The sequence below is a fragment of the Trichosurus vulpecula genome, chromosome 2, assembly GCF_011100635.1.
Source record: "Trichosurus vulpecula isolate mTriVul1 chromosome 2, mTriVul1.pri, whole genome shotgun sequence".
Taxonomy (NCBI): Eukaryota; Metazoa; Chordata; class Mammalia; order Diprotodontia; family Phalangeridae; genus Trichosurus; species Trichosurus vulpecula.
Genome location: NC_050574.1, coordinates 69973323 through 69984987, shown reverse-complemented (window position 1 = coordinate 69984987; position 11665 = coordinate 69973323). Strand labels below are relative to the sequence as shown.

The 11665-nt window shown below is 39.3% G+C and overlaps 1 pseudogene; it reads left to right on the top strand.

The window, feature by feature from the left end:
• Window positions 1-8092: 8092 nt before the first annotated feature.
• On the top strand, window positions 8093-8625 carry LOC118836467 (annotated as a pseudogene).
• The last annotated feature ends 3040 nt before the right edge of the window (window positions 8626-11665 follow it).

Genomic DNA, 11665 nt, shown 5'->3' with positions numbered 1-11665 from the left:
AAAATAAATAAGAAAGAAGTTAAGAAATCTAACCTCAAAATAAATAAGAAAGAAGTGAACAGAATTTAGAAAAGGCAGATATGATACACCTCTGGAGGAAACTGAATGGGGATGAAAAGGAATATAATTTCTTCTCAGTGGTACACGGCACATACTCAAAAATTGACCATGTACTAGGGCATAAAAACCTCACAATCCAGTGCAAAAAGGCAGAAGTAGGCAAAGCATACTTTTCAGAACACGATGCAATAAAAATTATTGGTAATAAAGAACCACAAAAAAATAAGCTAAAAATTAATTGGAAACTAAACAATCTAATTCTAAAGAATGAGTGGGTCAAAGAACAAATCAGAGAAACAATAACTTCATTCGAGAGAATTACAACAATAAGACAACATACCAAAACTTGTGGGATGCAGCAAAAGCAGTTCTTAGGAGAATTTTTATATCTCTAAATGCTTTCATGAATAAAATAGAGAAAACAGAGATTAATGAATTGAAAAAGCTAGAAAAAGACCAAATTGAAAATCCCCAATTAAATCCAAAATTAGAAATACTAAAAATCAAAGGAGATATTAAGAAAATTGAATCCAAGAAAACTATTGAATTAATAAATAAAACAAAGAGCTGGTTTTATGAAAAAACCAATAAAATTGAGAAACCTTTGGTCAATTTGATTAAAAAAAGAAAGAAGAAAAACAAATTATCGGTATCAAAAATGAAAAGGTGAATTCGCCTCTAATGAAGAGGAAATCAAAACAATAATTAGGAATTATTTTGCCCAATTGTATGCCCATAAATTTGACAACCTTAGGGATATGGATGAATATTTATAAAAACATAATTTCCCAGGTTAAGAGAAGAGGAAGTAAAATTTCTAAATAACCCCATCTCAGAAAAAGAAATTGGGCAACCCATCAATGAACTCCCTAGGAAAAAATCTCCAGGCCAGATGGTTTTACATGTGAATTTTATCAAACAGTTAAAGAACAATTATTTCCTATACTTTATAGGAAATACTTTATACTTGGGAAAATAGGTGAAGAAGGAGTCTGACCAAATTCTTTTTATGACACAAATATGGTACTAATACCCAAATCAGGAAGAGTCAAAACAGAGAAATAAAATTATAGACCAATTTCCCTAATGAAGATTGATGCAAAAATTCTAAATAAAATATTAGCAAAAAGATTGGCGCAACTTATCATAAGAATAATACACTATTACCAGGTAGGATTTATTCCAGGAATGCAAGCCTTGTTCAGTATTAGGAAAACTATCAGCATAATTAATCATATCAACAACAAAACTAGCAGAAACCATATGATCATCTCAATAGATGCAGAAAAAGCCTTTGACAAAATACAACACTCATTCCTATTAAAAAACACTAGAAAGCATAGGAATAAATGGAGCCTTCCTTAAAATTATAAATAGCATCTACCTAAAACCATCAACAAACATTATTTGTAATGGGGATAAGCTAGATGCATTCCCAATAAGATCAGGAGTGAAACAAGGATGTCCATTATCACCCCTACTATTCAATTTGGTACTAGAAATGTTAGCTGTAGCAATAAGAGAAGAAAAAGAAATTGAAGGAATTAGAATAGGCAAAGAAGAAACTAAATTGTCACTTTTTGAAGATGATATGATGATTTACTTAGAGAATCCTAGAGAATCAAGTAAAAAACTACTTGAAATAATAAACAACTTTAGCAAAGTTGCAGGATATAAAATAAACCCACATAAATCCTCAGCCTTCCTATACATTACTAACAAAACCCAACAGCAAGAGATAGAAAGAGAAATTCCATTCAAAGTTCCTGTAGATACTATAAAATATTTGGGAGTCTATCTGCCAAGACAAACCCAAGGCCTATATGAACATAATTATGAAACACTTTTCATGCAAATAAAGCAGATCTAAATAAATGGAAAAACATCAGTTGCTCATGGTTATGCTGAGCTAATATAATAAAAATGACAATTTTACCTAAATTAATCTATCTATTCAGTGCCATACCAATCGAACTACCAAAAAATTATTTTACAGAGCTGGATAAAATAATAACAAAATTCATCTGGAAGAACAAGAGGTCTAGAATATTTAGGGTATTAATGAAAAGAAATGCTATGGAAGGTGGCCTAGCCATACCAGATATTAAACTGTACTATAAAGCAGCAGTCATCAAAACTACCTGGTACTGGCTAAGAAACAGCCATGGATCAGTGGAATAGGATAGGTACACAAGACAGAGAAGTCAATGACTATAGGAATCTACTCTTTGATAAACCCAAAGAATCCAGCTTCTGGGGTAAGAATTCACTATTTCACAAAAACTGCTGGGGAAAATTGGAAAATGGTAGGGCAGAAACTGGGCATAGACCAATATCTTACACCATATACCAAAATAAAGTCAAAATGGGTTCATGATTTAGGAATAAAGGCTGATACTATAAGCAATTTGGGAGAGCAAGGAATAGTTTACCTATCAGATTTATGGGAAAGCAAAGAATTCATGACACAAGAGATAGAGAGCATTACAAAATGCAAAATGGATAATTTTGATTATGTTTAATTGAAAAGTTTTTGTATAAAAAAGCCAATGCAACAAAGATTAGGAGGAAAGCAGAAAACTGGGAGAAAATCTTTACAGCCAGTGTCTCTGATAAAGGCCTCATCTCTAAAATATACAGGGACCTGAGCCAAATTTATGGGAAGACAAGTCATTCCCCAATTGAGAAATGGTCAAAGGATATGAACAGGCAGTTTTCAGAGGAAGAAATTAAAGATATCTATAGGCATATGAAAAAATCGTTGAAATCACTACTGATTAGAGAAATGCAAATCAAAACAACTCTTAGGTACCATATCTCTCCTGTCACATTGGCTAAAATGACAAAACAGGAAAATGATAAATGCTGGAGAGGATGTGGGAAAGGTGGAACACTGTTACGTTGCTGGTGGAGTTGTGAACTCATTCTGGAGAGCAATTTGGAACTATGCCCAAAGGGCTATATAAAAATGTTCATACCCTTTGACCCAGCAATACCACTTCTAGGGTTTTATCTCAGAGAGATCACACAAGTGGGGAAAGGACCCATATGTACAAAAATATTTATAGCAGCTCTTTTTATAGTAGCCAAGAATTGGAAATCAAAGGGATGCCCATCAATTGGGGAATGGCTGAACAAGCTGTGGTATATGAAGATAATGGAACACTATTGTGCAATAAGAAATGAGGATGATATGTACTTCGTAATAATCTGGAAAAATCTACAGGATATAATGCTGAGCGAGTGGAACAGAACCAGGAGAACATTATACACAACCACAGATATGTGGATTCTGTGATGACTAACCCTGATAGACTTTGCTCTTCTCAGCAACACAAGGTGCAAAGACAACTCCAATGGACTCACAATGGAGAATGCTGTCTACATCCAGAGAAAGAACTATGGAGTCTGAATTGAGGCACACTTTATGCTTGCCTTTTTTTTCCTTTGTTTTTTTTTCTTGTTTGTTGCTTCTTTCTCATGATTCATTCCACTGGTCATAATTCTTTACAACTTGACTATTGTATAAATAAGTTCAATGCGAAGTTAGATGTAGAAGATATATCAGATTCCACGCCATCTTGGGTTGGGAGGTGGGGAGGGAAGAAAATCTGGAACTCAAAATTATGTAGAACCGAGTGTTGTAAACTATAAATAAAAAATCTCAAAAAAAAGACTTTTATGGAGAACTCACAGAAAGCAAGCGCTCACATGGAGGTCAGAAAAAGTGATACAAAGACTCTCTCAAGGACTCTCTGAAGAACTTTGGAATCAAATCTCACATAGGAGACACTAGAACCACCCAACATGGTGTGCTCACATCAAAGAAGGTGCTGTACTCTATGAGAAAAGCAGAATTGCAGTAGCTCAAAAGAAAGATGAGATATGCAAATTTAGAGACATCTCCACTCCAAATGTTCATATGGACAATTTGTGCCCAACCTGTGGTAGAGCCTTCTGAGATCATATTGGTATGAGCAGCCATAGTCAGACACACTGTACCTTGACCCCAACATAGTGGTATCATTTTGGTCCTCTTTGAGCACAAAGGACAACCAACCAACTATGGACCAGGTACTGTGCTATGAACTTTATAAATATCATCTAATTTGATCCTCACAACAACCCTGGAATGTAGGTGCCATTGTGATCCTCATATTACAGCAGAGGAAACTTAGACAGACAGAGGTTAAGTGACTTGGCTAGTCACACAGGTAGTAAGTAGCTAAGGCCAGTGTTGAACTCAGGGCTTCTTCACTCTAAGCTCAATGCTCTATGTGTCACCCAACTGCAGGGCACAGTTTTGGAGGAAAGATAAGTTTGATTTTAGGCATATTGATTTTTGGATGTCTATAGAATATCCAATTTGAGATCTCCAATAGACAGCTGGCGATGTGAGACTGGAGGTCAAGATTGGATAAGAGCTAGGTAAATAGATTTGAGAATCATTTACATAGAAATGATTACCTATGGGAATTGTTTAGACCACTAGGTGAAACAGTATAGAAGGAGGACAGAAGAGGGTCAAGGGCAAAACCTGAAGTAAGAAAAAAAAATTCGGGGGGCAGAGCCAAGATGGCAGCTGGAAAGCAGGGACTAGCATGAGCTCCCTGCTGAGTCACTCCAAAAACTTTTAAAAAATGGCTCTGAACCAATTCTAGAATGGCAGAACCCACAAAACAGCAGAGGGAAGCAGGGCTCCAGCCCAGGACAGCCTGGATGGTCTCTGGGTGAGGTCTATCCTGCACGGAGCTGGGAGCTGGGAGCAGAGCGGAACGGAGCAGAGCCCAGCTTGAGTGGCACGGACCAACCAGACCAGGAGCCGGGTGGAGCATGCCGTAGCGCCCTGAATCAGTGATCTGGAGCAGTTACCAGATTTTTCAACCCACAAACACCTAAGACAACAGAGAAGGTTAGTGGGAAAAGCTGCGGGAATGGAAGGAGTTCACGGTTCGGCTACCAGCCCCGGGGGCAGCGGAGGTGGGCCAGCTACAGCTGCTGTTGCTTCTGGCCCCAGGCCCACCTGGTGGGAGGAATTAAGTGGCAGATCAGAGCAGGAGTGCACAGCCTGCTGAAGATTTAAGCCCAGTCCGGGTTGGGGGTTCTTAGGGAAGGAGCAGTGCTGGTGTGGCAGAGCTGGCACATCCCCCCCAAACGTGGAACACAAAACTCTTTATTCTACAAGCAGTCATACCCCACTGAAAAACTCAAGGGTCAAGTTAGTTGGTTGGGAATATGGCCAGGCAGTGAAAACGCACCCAGATTCAGTCTCAGACTTTGGATTCTTTCTTTGGTGACAAAGAAGACCAAAACATACAGACAGAAAAAGTTAACAAAGTCAAAGAGCCTACAACAGAAACCTCCAAGAAAAACATGAACTGGTCCCAGGCCATGGAAGAGCTCAAAAAGGATTTGGAAAGGCAAGTTAGAGAAGTAGAGGAAAAATTGGGAAGAGAAATGAGAAGGATGCGAGAAAACCATGAAAAACAAGTCAATGACTTGCTAAAGGAGACCCCCCAAAATACTGAAAAATACACTGAAGAAAACAACACCTTAAAAAATAGACTAACTCAAATGACAAAAGAGCTCCAAAAAGCCCATGAGGAGAAGAATGCCTTGAAAGGCAGAATTAGCCAAATGGAAAAGGAGGTCCAAAAGACCACTGAAGAAAATAGTACTTTAAAAATTAGATTGGAGCAAGTGGAAGCTAGTGACTTTATGAGAAATCAAGATATTATGAAACAGAACCAAAGGAATGAAAAATGGAAGACAATGTGAAATATCTCATTGGAAAAACCACTCACCTGGAAAATAGATCCAGGAGAGATAATTTAAAAATTATTGGACTACCTGAAAGCCATGATCAAAAAAAGAGCCTAGATATCATCTTTCAAGAAATTATCAAGGAGAACTGCCCTGATATTCTAGAGCCACAGGGCAAAATAGAAATTGAAAGAATCCATCGATCGCCTCCTCAAATAGATCCAAAAAGAAAATCTCCTAGGAATATTATCACCAAATTCCAGAGCTCCCAGATGAAGGAGAAAATATTGCAAGCAGCCAGAAAGAAACAATTGGAGTATTGTGGAAACATAATCAGAATAATCCAAGATCTGGCAGCTTCTACATTAAGAGATCGAAGGGCTTGGAATATGATATTCCGGAGGTCAATGGAGCTAGGATTAAAACCAAGAATCACCTACCCAGCAAAACTGAGTATCATGCTCCAAGGCAAAATATGGATTTTCAATAAAATAGAGGACTTTCAAGCTTTCTCAGTGAAAAGACCAGAACTGAATAGAAAATTTGACTTTTCAAACACAAGAATCAAGAGAAGCATGAAAAGGTAATCAAGAAAAAGAAATTGCAAGGGACTTATTGAAGTTGAACTGTTTTGTTTACATTCCTACATGGAAAGATGATGTGTATGATTCATGAGACCTCAGTATTAGGGTAGCTGAAGGGAATATGCATATATATATATGTTTATGTATATATATATATATGTTTATGTATATATATAAGTGAATGTGTATGTATGTATATATCTATGTGTATATATATATATATATATATATACAGAGAGAGAGAGAGAGAGAGAGAGCAGACACAGGGTGAGTTGAAGATGAAGGGAAGATATCTAAAAGAAATAAAATCAAATTAAGGGATGAGAGAGGAATATATTGAGAGAGGGAGATAGGGAGAGATAGAATGGGGTGGATTATCTCGCATAAAGGTGGCAAGAGGAAGCAGTTCTGTGGGAGGAGGGGAGAGGGCAGGTGAGGAGGGAATGAGTGAACCTTGCTCTCATCAGATTGGGCCTGAGGAGAGAATACCATACATACCCAATTGGGTATCTTACCCCACAGGAAAGAAGAGGGAAGAAGATAAAAAGGGGGGGGATGATGGAGAGGAGGGCAGATGGAGATGGAGGTAATCAAAAACAAACACTTTCCAAAGGGGACAGGGTCAAGGGAGAAAATTCAATAAAGGGGGATGGGTTGGGAAGGAGCAAAATATAGTTAGTCTTTCACAACATGAGTATTGTGGAAGGGTTATACATAATGATACATGTGTGGCCTATGTTGAATTGCTTGACTTCTTAGGGCGGGTGGGTGGGAAGGGAAGAGGGGAGAGAATTTGGAACTCAAAGTTTTAAAAACAGATGTTCAAAAACAAAAAAAAAGTTTTTGCATGCAACTAGAAAATAAGATACACAGGCAATGGGGCGTAGAAATTTATCTTGCCCTACAATAAAGGAAGGGAAAAGGGGATGGGAGGGGAGTGGGGTGACAGAGGGGAGGGCTGACTGGGGAACAGGGCAACTAGAATATATGCCATCTTGGAGTGGGAGGGAAGGGTAGAAATGGGGAGAAAATAATAAAAAAAATTCTTCCTAACAATTAGTGCTACCCCAAAGTGAAATGGGCTGCCTCAGGAGGGAGGGGCTTCCTTTCCTTTGGATTCTTCCAACAAAGGCTTCTTGGGTCCATTATGTCCATGCTTGGACTAGGAGGTTCTGCAGTCCCTTCCAACTGAGATTTTAGCATCCTATTTGCTACGTGCAGAGGACTGTGAAAGGCACTGGGGAAGAAACAAACTTAGATAAAATAAGCCCTGCCTTCATGGATCCTTCAGTCTAGGAGGATACCAATGTAAATCATAATACACATTACATGAGAGCATTAGGTGCAAATAAAATCTTAAGTGATATTAGAAAAGAAAGCCATTACCCAACAGGGGCATCATAGAAGGCTTCCTTCAAGAGGTAGTTTTGAGTTGGGCTTTCAAAGATGTGGAAGAATTTAGCCAAGATGAGGGAGGGGGATGTCATTCCAGTGATAGGGAATAATCTGAGCCAAGGAACACAAGCAAGATAGCACAGGGTTGGGGGGGGGGAGCGGTGTCAGGTGAGTGAGCCATCTGGTTTTCCCACAGCAAGGAATACTTGGAGGGGGAGTAATACCAGAAGTCTGGAAAAGCACAGGAAGAGGAAGGAAGGGAGACAGCTTGGGGAACAGAGGTTTTGAAAATGGAGCTGAGCAAGCTACTCTACAGTAAGTCTGAGTACATGGAGATGGCATCTGGAAACAAAGTCAGTTGCCAGTCAGTTCTGGGTGGAAGCTAAAATCTTGTCCTAAATGGACAGTCATAATGAGGGAATCTGGCAAATGTAAGGATTGGGCTCCACGGTGTGGTGAAAAGCTATAGTGTCATAAGGCCACCACTTAAGAAATTCAGTGAAGGAGTTGCATTCTTTCCTCTACACATTGGTGGCTATGTTTTTATTGAAGAGGATTGTGTGGTCAGTACAGCCCAAATTGGTTCCTGTGACCACATAGACAAGAACTATGTAATTGGCTGACACTGCGTGTTGAAAGACTATTGCAAAATTCTAGACAATACAGCATTACCTCCTGAAACCGTAGTCCCACAATTTGAAGTCTTCTCAGGTTGTCCAGGACCCTTCTCTGGGGAGCTCCCAGGGTGATCGATGTCAACACCAGCTACTCCCAGTAATTTTTGCCACTGACTCAGTCTAGTACCCATGTCCCATGTCTGTGATGGCTAGAGCTCTAGGAAGGATTTTGGAACCAGGGAGCTTTAAGGGCCCCCAAGACCAGGATCTTGTGTAGTCTGCTCCAACCCTTCTGGATTTTTTTAAACTTCTCAGTCTTTCCAAATCTCGTTTTCTCCAGACAGTCAAAGCAAAACCATTAGACGAATTGTCTAGAGTGTTATGTTTAAACTAGATCTATTTATAGGCACTTTATCCCAAGTTTTGAACTATAGAATTATTTTTCTTTGCTTTCACAACTCCTCCATCCTGTGGATGAATGGGGTCCTGCTGAACCACACCAGGAAAAAATTCTCTTTGAAAGACTTTCCAAGGAAAAAAGTTACTTTGCTGTTAAAGGAAAAAAAGCAACTTTGCTGTTACAGTGTATACAACCACAAAGGCAATCTATCACTTACATGGACACCTGTACAACGAATGGCTTTCTTGTTATATATATATATATGTATATATTAGATGCTATATAAATGGTGGTGGTGGTGGTGGTGGTAGTAGTAGTAGTAGTAGTAGTAGTAGTAGTAGTAGTAGTAGTAGTAATTATTGTTGTTATTTAGGCTCATTTAGGCCAGAATATCTGGAACATTGTATTGTATTAAGACAAACTATAGGTCTGGTCTGGGAACTGTAATGGCAAGCAAAGTGGGACTTTTTGTTTTGCTCTTTTTTCTTTTGGAGTTCTAGTTCTTCTCATCACTAAGGCAATCAAGTGCCTTTGATTGAGTCTTGCCTTTGTTTGAATCAAGAGTCTTTGATGGAATCAAGAGTCTTTGATGACCTGCTTAAGTCACAAGAAAGCCAAAGCCACATGAGTTTGTGTAATATGATCATGAAGCTCTCTGTGGGCTGACCCCGAAGAAGTGTATATATATACTCTGAGTTTAGCAGTTTGCTTGGGGGGCTCATTCATTGAAAGAGTGTTCATGTGATTTGGCCAGATAAGACTCTGGGTAGCTGTTAAGGAGCCCCCTGTCTTTGAAAAACCAGATGTTGGTGCTTTTCTGTCTGGTAACTATGTATGTATTGCTATGGACAGACAGTTAGAAGCCCTGTCTGCTTATCTGTGCTATCTGCTCTGTTTATATAATTTCTGCTTATAATTTCTGTTTGTGTTTTCTCAAGTTCAGGGTGCTGACTTTTCCCCTTGAACTGAGTGAATGCTATATGTATGTTTAATTAATGTGAGATTGTAAACTCCTTAAAGTTGCTTTCCTTAGAAAAGCAGATCAAAGAATCTGTGCCAGCAGCCCTCCTGTGTGCTGGTGTTATTGGCCTTATAGCTCCACAGCAACTGCAAGCAACATTGTTGTTACAGGAACAGAGCTGGAAAGCTCTCAGAGATCACCTAGTACAACTAAAATGTAACCAAAAATTTAAATTAAATTTTTTAGAAAGGCATCATCATACAACCAAAGCTAGGAAAAGGAATTTTGGAGGCACGGAATGAATAAAGAGGCAGTAAAGTATTATGGAGAGAATTGGGAACTTGGAATCAGACAACCAGAGTTTGAAAGACAGTTCTCCCACTTACTGTCTGTGTGACTTTGGCCAAGTCATCAAAATACTGCAGGCCTCAGTCTTTATATGGTCAAATGAAGAGGTTCCACTAGGTGATCTTCCATCTCTGTTCCCAGACCAAACCTATAATTCATCTTAATATAATACAGTGTCCCAGATATTCTGGCCTGTATGAGCCTAAATAACAACCACAATTACTACTACTGCTGCTACTACCACCACCACCACCACCACCACCCACTACTATTCCTACCACTACTACCACTACTACTACCACCACCATTTATACAGCACCTACTATGTGCTGTGCTAAGTTACTTTACAATTATTATCTCATTTGATCCTCACGACCCTGGGTGGTAAGTGCTATTACTATCATCACTATTTTATTGATGAGGAAACTGAGGCAGAAGGAGATTAAGTGACTTGCCCAGGGTCACACAGCTAATAAATGCCTGATACCAGATTGGAACTCCAGTCTTCCTCACTCCAGGCCTAGTGCTCTATCCACTGCATGACGTTCATGTCATAGCTTCTGGTGAAAACAGTTGTCTTTGCTAAATTCCTCAGGGCTTTTAACAGCCTCCAGGTTCTCCTTGAAACAAAGGTCAATCTTTTTGGCAACATTATCTTCTAGAAATGCTGGGTAAGTCACAGAATCTATTGGTTGATAAACATGTATTAAGGGCCTACTATGTGCCGGGCACTGACTGTGCTAAGCACTGGAGATGCAAAAAGAGGCAAAAGACAGTTGCTGGCTTCAAACTGCTCACAACCTAATGGTGAAGACAACAAACAAACAAATATATACGAACAAGCTATATACAGGATAAACAGGAATAAATTAACAGAGGGAAGATACTAGAATTAAGAGATTACGGTGAAGAGTGACATCAAGGGCACCCAAGAGAAGTGGAGTGAGCATGAGTAGACCGTGAAGCATTCCCAACAAAGATCCTGCTGGAGAAGCACTGAAAAGGAGGCCATCAGAGGAACGCAAAGCCAGAGAAAAGATGAGCTGTCCATATAGGGAAAGGAAGAGATAGGTAACTCATGGCCATGCTCCCTACTCCACTGGTATCTATACAATGCCAAGACCTAGAGAAAGCCTTTAGCATGTTTGGGGGAAATCCTGGGAAGGATTTAGGAGAGGACACAGACAAGAGTCAGATGAGATATTATCTGTATTCCTGGAGTATCCACAAAAATGAGACCCCGAATTCTTTGAAGGATTGAAATATAGATAGATGTATGTGCAAGCTAGACTAGGGCAGCTAGGTGGTGCAATGGATAGAGTGCCAGATCTAGAGTAAGGAAGATCTGAGTTCAAATCTGGCCTCAGACACTTACTAGCTGTGTGACCCTGAGCTAGTCACTTGACCCTGTTTGCCTCAGTTTCCTCATCCATAAAATGAGCTGAAGAAGTAAATGACAAACCAGTCCAGTATTTTTGCCAAGAAAACCCCAAATGGAATCAAAGAGTGGGGCATGACTGAAAATGACTGAAAAATA